The sequence below is a fragment of the Oncorhynchus mykiss genome, chromosome 15 (assembly GCF_057628025.1).
Source record: "Oncorhynchus mykiss isolate SJ-2025 chromosome 15, ASM5762802v1, whole genome shotgun sequence".
Lineage (NCBI taxonomy): Eukaryota > Metazoa > Chordata > Actinopteri > Salmoniformes > Salmonidae > Oncorhynchus > Oncorhynchus mykiss.
This window is the reverse complement of record NC_143036.1, coordinates 12,149,999-12,160,000: the sequence shown is the minus strand read 5'-3', so window position 1 is coordinate 12,160,000 and position 10,002 is coordinate 12,149,999. Positions and strand designations below refer to the sequence as shown.

Below are 10,002 nucleotides of genomic sequence, written 5' to 3'. Positions count from 1 at the left end.
TGTGTGTGTCAGTGTTCCCTGATCCTAGTGCCTCGTGTTCCAGGCACCTCATGCAGCGAGTGTTCAGTTAGTTTTCCAGTTTTCCATCAGGTGATTTGTTATGGTTGTAAATCCCAGAGAGATTGAACCTGCAGCTGTTTTCCCAGATTGCAGTGCGGCTGTGTAAGGTCATCACAGTACAGTAGTTGCTCGTTTGAGTGGTGGAGTCCATCAGGTCCAGAGGACCATGTGTGTGTTTATGTTTCACTAAGGAGGATGTTTTAGGGAACATTCTTGGTTACATTCACTGGCAAGGTGAGGTATCCTGTGATCTCCATGTGCACCTTAATGAATAAACATACATACATTCTCTCGGATTTATTTGAGCAATGTTGTCATCACAGCCACCCACTGGCAGTAGCAAAATAATCAGCAGTACAACCAATCAGGTTTTAGAAGACGGTGGTCCACTGTAGCTCAGTTGGTAGCACATTGCGCTGGCAATGCCAGGATGGTGGCTTTGATTCCTGGGATCACCCATCATAAAAAATAATATAATAATATGCACGTATGACTCACTGGTGGGAGGATGGGCTCAATGGAATAAATGGAATGGTATCACACAAAGAGTAACTTGTTTGACTCCGTTCCATTAATACCATTCCAGCCTTTACAATGAGCCCGCCCTCATATAGCTCCTCCCACCTGCATTACTGTAAATCACTTTGGATAAAAATGTCTGGTAAATGGCATGACAAAATGACAGATTAAGGATTGCAGTCTGGGATTAGGAGGTAATTGGTTACAGATTAGACGATGACACATTCCAAACTGTTTAATTATATTAGGCTGTTGTTAGATTAAACACGTCGTATCATATAAAATCTGTGTTTTAGAAAAAAGGACTTGAAGAGAAAAGGTAAAAGTGCTCTGGTACTTCCTAGCGGTGTGAAAGGTGCTCTGGTCCTTCCTAGCGGTGTGAAAGGTGCTCTGGTCCTTCCTAGCGGTGTGAAAGGTGCTCTGGTACTTCCTAGCGGTGTGAAAGGTGCTCTGGTCCTTCCTAGCGGTGTGAAAGGTGCTCTGGTACTTCCTAGCGGTGTGAAAGGTGCTCTGGTGCTTCCTAGTGGTGTGAAAGGTGCTCTGGTCCTTCCTAGCGGTGTGTAGTGCAGTTGATTTATATGACCAAAATTTACAGGAAGCGATGAGCGTTGAAAAAATCTGGTCAGGAAGCGATGAGAGTTGTCTAAAAATGTGGATCCCAAACTTTACTGTGCGCTCCCTTCCCCCACTTGAAGAGTTGCCAAGTTTCTTAAACACATAATATATATGTTTCCCATACACACACGTCCAGTGATGTTGAACACACACGTCCAGTGATGTTGAACACGCACGTCCAGTGATGTTGAACACACACGTCCAGTGATGTTGAACACACACGTCCAGTGATGTTGAACACACACGTCCAGTGATGTTGTACACACACGTCCAGTGATGTTGTACACACACGTCCAGTGATGTTGAACACACGTCCAGTGACGTTGTACACACACGTCCAGTGATGTTGAACACACACGTCCAGTGATGTTGTACACACACGTCCAGTGATGTTGTACACACACGTCCAGTGATGTTGTACACACACGTCCAGTGATGTTGTACACACACGTCCAGTGATGTTGAACACACGTCCAGTGATGTTGAACACACACGTCCAGTGATGTTGAACACACACGTCCAGTGATGTTGAACACGCACGTCCAGTGATGTTGTACACACACGTCCAGTGATGTTGTACACACACGTCCAGTGATGTTGAACACACACGTCCAGTGATGTTGAACACACACGTCCAGTGATGTTGAACACGCACGTCCAGTGATGTTGTACACACACGTCCAGTGATGTTGAACACACACGTCCAGTGATGTTGTACACACACGTCCAGTGATGTTGTACACACACGTCCAGTGATGTTGTACACACACGTCCAGTGATGTTGAACACACACGTCCAGTGATGTTGTACACACACGTCCAGTGATGTTGTACACACACGTCCAGTGATGTTGTACACACACGTCCAGTGATGTTGAACACACACGTCCAGTGATGTTGAACACACACGTCCAGTGATGTTGTACACACACGTCCAGTGATGTTGTACACACACGTCCAGTGATGTTGAACACTTATGTTCAGTGGTTACAGTATGTCAAACTTTCTTTGCCACCCAAAGTTTATTTAGTTTTGTTGTGACCCACTAGGATCCAATGGGAGTGTTGCTCAGAGCTCTTCTGTCTATCATTGTCTGATGCCTTCCACAACCCACCAGTCCAGCAATGTCTTACACATTAGACCAGTGATGGTGTACACAGGTTTAGTCCAAAGACACCATAGTTCATGGCTGCCTGGTCCAAAGCTACTTCCTGGGGGCTGGCCCTGGTGTAGCGTTGCCGGCCTTGTTCCCAGGGCGACGGACTGGCACCTTGGAGACAGGGATTCTGGTCCGGACTGGGGGAGGGGCATGGGTGGGTGTGTCAGAGGGAGGAGCAGTTGCGTGGACAGAGGAAAGAGCTGATTGGCTCACAGAGTGAGGGGGTGTGGTCTGTCTGACACTAAGAGGGATTTTGGACTCGCGGGGAAGGCTAGTGCTTCCCTTCATCGAGTGGAAAGAGGAAGAGGAGGAGGAGAAAGGAGGAGTAGTCCGGGCCAGAGGGCTGAGTTTGTACTCACATGCAGAGGTGGAAGGAGTACTCATCAGATCTTCTTCCTCTTCCTCGTCATCAGATCTTTCCAATTCCTCGTTGTAGAGGTCGTAGAGTGCATCGCCAGAGCAGCTGTCACACAATAGGCCAAGCCTCTGGTTCCGCAGGAAGCCGTTGTCAGGCGTTGCCGTGGGGGTTGCAGAGGGCGTATCCCAGTAGCCCTCATCCCTAAGAGCCGGGACATCCTGTTGGGGTGGGACTTCCTCCTTAGTCTCCTTCTCATTGGGCGAGGGGGTTTGGCAAGCGGCGTGAGTGAGGAGTTTAGTCACCCTTCCTCCCCCCACTACAGGGATCTTGCTGAGTCCCAGAGACTTGACCTGGGTGAATTTCCGCTCTGTACCCCTCAGGGGAGCCAGGTGAGAGTTGGATCGGAGGAAAGTGGGGGAGTTTTCTCCCCCAGAGGGGAGCATGTGCCAGAGCCCCTGCATGTCTGCGTCGTCCACCCCGTCAGGGCTGGCCATCTCCTCCCCACCCCCCATGTAGGCCACCACGCCGCTGCCAGAGGGCTGTTGAGTCGGGGCAGAGTGAGAGGGCATCAACCGTGCTCTGGCAGGGAGGGGGCCAGGGGTAGAGGCAGTAGCGGAGGTGGAGGTAGGGGTGGAAGGGGTGACATGGGTATTAATGGAGCTTCGTACTCCTCCTCCTCCTCCTCCTTCTCCACTACTAGTGCTACTGCTAGTAGCACTTCCTACTCCTCCTCCCCCATTTCCTGCCCCCTCCTCCTCTGCGTCTGCGATGATGTCACCGCACCCCGTCAGTGAATCGAAGCTCTTGAGTGAAGTGACGTCAGTGAAGAGGACTGAACAGAGCCGGTCTACTGAGGGTTCGGAGGGGGGGTCACACTGATCCAGAGGGGGGATGGCCGTTACAGAGGCAATTGATGTTATGGGTTTTGAGTGGAGAACGGTGCGGAGAGGGGAGGGGGATGGCGTATAGAGCGATTCTGACAGGTTTGTCGTCAAGGCGATTGATTGCGTAAGTGGTGCCGTGGCGTTGTTGGAGGGAGAGGTTCCTGCCGATTCTGTGTTTTTCTCAGCCTCCGAGCTACCATGATCCTCCAGGGGCAGGCGGGGCTGGGGTTCGAAGGTCAGAGTGATGTCTTTCACTTCTTCTGTTAGAATCACTTCCCCCTCTCTCACCTCCGCTACCTCCCCCTCTCCCGCCATCACATTCTCCTTCCGCCGCCATTTCATACTACTAAAGAAGCCTTTTAAACCCCTCCCCCTTCTCCCAAACCCTGTATTCTCATTGACTCTCACACTTCCTCGTCTGAGCAGCGAAAAGAAGCTCAGTGATTTGCTGAGAGACCTCACCTGTCCCGCCTCTGATATTCCGGACTCCTCCCCTCTCTGTCCGTCTGGTTCCAAGCTCGTTAGTCCATCATGCGTTTTACTCCTGACGAGCTCATTAGTATCCCCCACAGAATTCACATTCACAGAATTCCCGTTCCTGTTGACCCCTTTGTTCCTGAAAGAGAAGAATCCGGCCATTCCGGAGCGTCGTTTTCCAAACAGCTTGAAGGCTGCTTTGTTGATCTTCCCTGGCGGCTGGGGATCGCGTGGAGGTGGAGGAGGCTCAACGCATTCTGACTGAACCTCCATCTTCTAGCTATCACTCTATCACTCTTTTGCTCTGGCTGTCTCTCTCTGTCTCTCTCACGCTCCCTCTGTCTCTCTCACTCACTCTCTGTCCTGCAGCTTGGTGTTCTCTCACTTCCTCACTGGTTCTGTCTGACGCTTGCCTGTTGGTTTTCCCTCCCTCTCCCTCTCTCTCGCTCTCTTTTTTTCTCACACACAAGGTGCTGCCCCTGACTGTATCCATGGCAACTGGTTGCGCTAAGCAGCTTTCCGTCAGCGTTGGCAGATTGCCCATGCCCCCCTCTCTCTCTCTCTCCATTCCCATCCCACCAGCACGATGGATCCCTCTCTTCTTTATTTGTCTATGTTCACACCCCAGATGTAATACTCCCATCACAGTGAGACAGAGAGAGAGAGAGACAGAGATAGGAAGAGAGGAAGAGATAGAGACAGAGAGAGAGAGAGAGAGAGAGAGAGAGAGAGAGAGAGAGGAAGAGAGGAAGAGATAGAGAGAGAGAGAGAGACAGCGAGAGAGGAAGAGAGGAAGAGATAGAGAGAGAGAGAGAGACAGCGAGAGAGGAAGAGAGGAAGAGATAGAGGAAGAGAGGTAGAGAGAGAGAGAGAGACAGAGACAGAGAGAGAGACAGAGAGACAGAGAGAGAGAGAGAGGAATAGATAGAGAGAGAGAGATAGAGAGAGAGAGAGACAGAGAGAGGAAGAGAGGAAGAGATAGAGAGAGAGACAGAGAGAGAGAGAGAGAGAGAGAGACAGAGAGAGGAAGATAGGAAGAGATAGACAGAGAGACAGAGAGAGAGAGAGAGAGAGACAGAGAGAGGAAGAGAGGAAGAGATAGACAGAGAGACAGAGAGAGAGAGAGAGACAGAGAGAGGAAGAGAGGAAGAGATAGAGAGAGAGAGAGAGAGAGAGAGAGAGGAAGAGAGGAAGAGATAGAGAGAGAGACAGAGAGAGAGAGAGAGAGAGAGAGAGAGACAGAGAGAGGAAGAGAGGAAGAGATAGAGAGAGAGACAGCGAGAGAGGAAGAGAGGAAGAGATAGAGGAAGAGAGGTAGAGAGAGAGAGAGAGACAGAGACAGAGAGAGAGACAGAGAGACAGAGAGAGAGAGAGAGGAATAGATAGAGAGAGACAGAGAGAGAGAGAGATAGAGAGAGAGAGACAGAGAGACAGAGAGACAGAGACAGAGAGAGAGAGAGACAGAGAGAGGAAGAGAGGAAGAGATAGAGAGAGAGACAGAGAGAGAGAGAGAGAGAGACAGAGAGAGGAAGAGAGGAAGAGATAGACAGAGAGACAGAGAGAGAGAGAGAGAGAGACAGAGAGAGGAAGAGAGGAAGAGATAGACAGAGAGACAGAGAGAGAGAGAGAGACAGAGAGAGGAAGAGAGGAAGAGATAGAGAGAGAGAGAGAGAGAGAGGAAGAGAGGAAGAGATAGAGAGAGAGACAGAGAGAGAGAGAGAGAGAGAGAGAGAGAGAGAGAGAGAGAGAGAGAGAGAGAGAGAGAGGGAGAGAGAGAGAGACAGAGAGAGGAAGAGAGGAAGAGATAGAGAGAGAGAGAGAGAGAGAGAGAGGAAGAGAGGAAGATATAGAGAGAGAGACAGAGAGAGAGAGAGAGAGAGAGAGAGAGGAAGAGAGGAAGAGATAGAGAGAGAGACAGAGAGAGAGAGAGAGAGAGACAGAGAGAGGAAGAGAGGAAGAGATAGAGAGAGAGAGAGAGAGAGAGAGAGAGGAAGAGAGGAAGAGATAGAGAGAGAGACAGAGAGAGAGAGAGAGATTGTCTTGTGCTGCACTGCTGTATATGGTTGTGTGTTTCTGGTTGTGTATAGGTTTTTGTGAGAGATTTCAAAGGTACGAAACAAATGAGCTTGTTTTTGCTTATGAATGTGTGACTGATACAGTACTTACACGATAATGTGTGTGTGTGTGTTTTCAGATTTAAAAGCTTTAAGTAAACAAAACTAATCCTCTCAAATCCCACTTAGATGAGAGAATTCAGTTATGTCGTTTTTTTCAATGTGTTTGTGTGTGTGTGTGTGTGTGTGTGTGTGTGTGTGTGTGTGTGTGTGTGTGTGTGAGAGAGAGATGTAGGATTTGAGCAGATCTGCTGATCAGCGGTATCTAGAGGATAAAGTAGATTTAGAGAAATATTCCAGCCTAGCTAATGTTCTTAACACACACACACACACACACACACACACACACACACACTCACACACACACACACACACATGCCTCTGTGCATAGCATATTACCCAATCCTCTCTCAACAATTGTCTGTTTCTTCCACTCATTCTGCTTCGTTCTCTCACTTTCAACAAATGTGTTTATTCCACAGATTCTGTTTCATTCTCTCACTTCAACAAATGTGTTTCTTCCACAGATTCTGTTTCATTCTCTCACTTCAACAAATGTGTTTCTTCCACAGATTCTAAGTCATCTAGCTGAGCTCTGTGGGTATTATTTTTCTATTCCTCCCCATCTCCCCGGGCGCCGAAGACGTGGGTGTCGATTAAGGCAGCCCCCCCGCACCTCTCCGATTCAGAGGGGTTGGGTTAAATACGGAAGACACATTTCAGTTGAATGCATTCAGTTGTACAACTGACTAGGTATCCCCCTTTCCCTTCCCCTAAGCACCTGACCTACTTTCAGCGTCTCTCTCTTCCCTTCTCCATCATCTCCTCTCTTCTTTCCTTCTTCTTTGAGGCAAAGGACCCCTTTTCCACCTCATTGCTATCAGACAATGTCTGCATTCACACACACACACACACACACACACACACACACACACACACACACACACACACACACACACACACACACACACACACACGAGGGCTTCCGCATAGTGGAGCGTTGAGAAAGAACTTATGCTCTTTCCCAACCAACTCTGATAGACAGAGCTGACCTAGGCCTACCTGGAGAGCATGTTACCAGGTCAAGTCGTCTGTCTGCCAAGAGGCCATGTTACCAGGTCAAGTCATCTGTCTGCCTGGAAAGCATGTTACCAGGTCAAGTCGTCTGTCTGCCTGGAGGCCATGTTACCAGGTCAAGTCGTCTGTCTGCCTGGAGGCCATGTTACCAGGTCAAGTCGTCTGTCTGCCATGTTACCAGGTCAAGTCTTCTGTCTGCCATGTTACCAGGTCAAGTCGTTTGTCTGCCATGTTACCAGGTCAAGTCTTCTGTCTGCCATGTTACCAGGTCAAGTCATCTGTCTGCCTGGAGGCCATGTTACCAGGTCAAGTCATCTGTCTGCCATGTTACCAGGTCAAGTCATCTGTCTGCCATGTTACCAGGTCAAGTCATCTGTCTGCCTGGAGGCCATGTTACCAGGTCAAGTCGTCTGTCTGCCTGGAGGCCATGTTACCAGGTCAAGTCGTCTGTCTGCCAAGAGGCCATGTTACCAGGTCAAGTCATCTGTCTGCCATGTTACCAGGTCAAGTCGTCTGTCTGCCTGGAGGCCATGTTACCAGGTCAAGTCGTCTGTCTGCCATGTTACCAGGTCAAGTCGTCTGTCTGCCTGGAGGCCATGTTACCAGGTCAAGTCGTCTGTCTGCCTGGAGGCCATGTTACCAGGTCAAGTCGTCTGTCTGCCATGTTACCAGGTCAAGTCATCTGTCTGCCATGTTACCAGCTCAAGTTGTCTGTCTGCCTGGAGGCCATGTTACCAGGTCAAGTCGTCTGTCTGCCTGGAGGCCATGTTACCAGGTCAAGTCATCTGTCTGCCTGGAGGCCATGTTACCAGGTCAACTCCGGTTTACTGTCCGTTTGTCTTTCTGGAACAGGAACATTGAGACACACACATGAAAGGTGATATTTCCATGGTTGAACTGAACCAACGTTGTGGTATACAGTTCATGTGATTCAGAAAATACTATGTTCCTCCCTGTCATTGAGTGTTTTGTCACAGGCCCCCTGGGTAGGTCTCGTCACTACATGGGACAGTTAGAGGACATTATAGAGTGTTACTGTGTGGTGTGTGTGCGAGCGAGCGAGAGAGAGAGAGAGAGACAATGTACTCAGACCAAAGACTCAATCCATTGATGGGCTGAAGTACAGTGGAGTGGTTGGTATGGTAATGGTTGTTGGATGGATCAGGGCAATGAACCTGTTATTGATATCGAACTTTGTTTAACCTTTATTTAACTAGGCAGGTCAGTTACAAACAAGTTCTTATTTACAATGACGGCCTACCGGGGGAACAGTTGGTTAATTGCCTTGTTCAGGGGCAGAACAATAGATTTTTAAACCTTGTCAGCTCAGGGATTCAATCCAGCAACCTTTCGATTACTGGCCCAACACTCTAACCACTAAGCTACCTGCCGCCCCAAAACCTTATTAGACAGACATCTGTCCAAGGACAGATTTGAGGGATTTAACAGGTCATGTCCTCCACTCTGAAAGGTGAACTATACACTATGTACAACCTTTCTTCTAATGTGAATTAAGAACACACACACACATGTGCATGCAGACAGAAAACACACTGGTCACCCCTCTGTAGCCCCAGGTGTCCTGTAATGAGGATTGTGGGGGGAGTAGGGGCTCCGAGAGGACCATCTCCCCAGTGTGTATGGGGCAGGATTAGACTAAACCTGTGTGTACTCCCCCAGGATTACTCCTTGTGTTATGTAGTTCCTGTAATGAACAGAGAGCAGCTTTACATCTAATGAACTGGCAGAGACTCTCCCCACACTGTAACATGATAAGTACACACACACACATACAGTGCACTCGAAAAGTATTCAAACCCCTGAACTTTTTCCACATTTTGCTACATCCTTGTTCTAAAATGGATTCCATTTTTTTTTTCTCAATCTACAAATCATACCCAATTATGAGACAGAAAATAACTGTTCTAGAAGTGTTCTAATGTATTAAAAACAAAAACTGAAATATCACATTTCTATAAGTATTATAAGACCCATTACTCAGTACTTTGTGGAAGCACCTTTGGCAGCGATTTCAGCCTCGAGTCTTCTTGGGTATGACAATACAAGCTTGGCACACGTGTATATGGGGAGTTTCTCCCATTCTTCTCTGCAGATCATCTCAAGCTTCATCAGGATGGAAGGGGAGTGTCTCTGCAATTATTTTTTTCAGGTCTCACCAGAGATGTTCGATTGGATTCAAGTCCGGGCTCTGGCTGGGCCACGCAAGGACATTCAGAGACTTGTCCCAAAGTTGGCTTGGCTGTGTACCAGGGTTGTTGTCCTGTGAGAAGGTGAACCTTCACCCCAGTCTGAAATCCTGAGTGCTCTGGAGCAGGTTTTCATCAAGGATCTCGCTGTACTTTACGCCATTTATCTTTCCCTCTATCCTGACTAGTATTCAAGTCCCGCCCGCTGAAAAACATCCCCACAGCTTGATGCTGCCACCACCATGCTTCACCATAGGAATGGTGCCATGTTTCTTCCAGATGTGACAGTTTGCATTCAGACCAGAGAATCTTGTTTCTCATGGGTGCCTTTTGGCAAACTTCAAGCGGGCTGTCATGCGCCTTTTACTGAGGAGTGGGTTCTGTCTGGGCACTAGTCCATAAAGGACTGATTGGTGGAGTGCTGCAGAGATGGTTGTCCTTCTGGAAGGTTCTCCCATCTCCACAGAATAACTCTGGAAATCTGTCAAGAGTTACCATCGGGTTCTTGGCTGCCTCTCTGACCAAGACTAGGA

The 10,002-nt window shown here is 48.6% G+C and overlaps 1 pseudogene across 1 annotated transcript in view; it reads right to left on the bottom strand.

The window, feature by feature from the left end:
- The window catches only part of LOC110489582 (APC membrane recruitment protein 2 pseudogene), a 6,965-nt pseudogene extending 2,164 nt beyond the window's left edge, over positions 1-4,801 (bottom strand). The window contains exon 1 of the transcript XR_016486495.1: positions 1-4,801. This exon is cut by the window's left edge and continues 2,164 nt beyond it. The product of XR_016486495.1 is annotated as an APC membrane recruitment protein 2 pseudogene (transcript).
- Between the last annotated feature and the right edge of the window lie 5,201 nt (positions 4,802-10,002).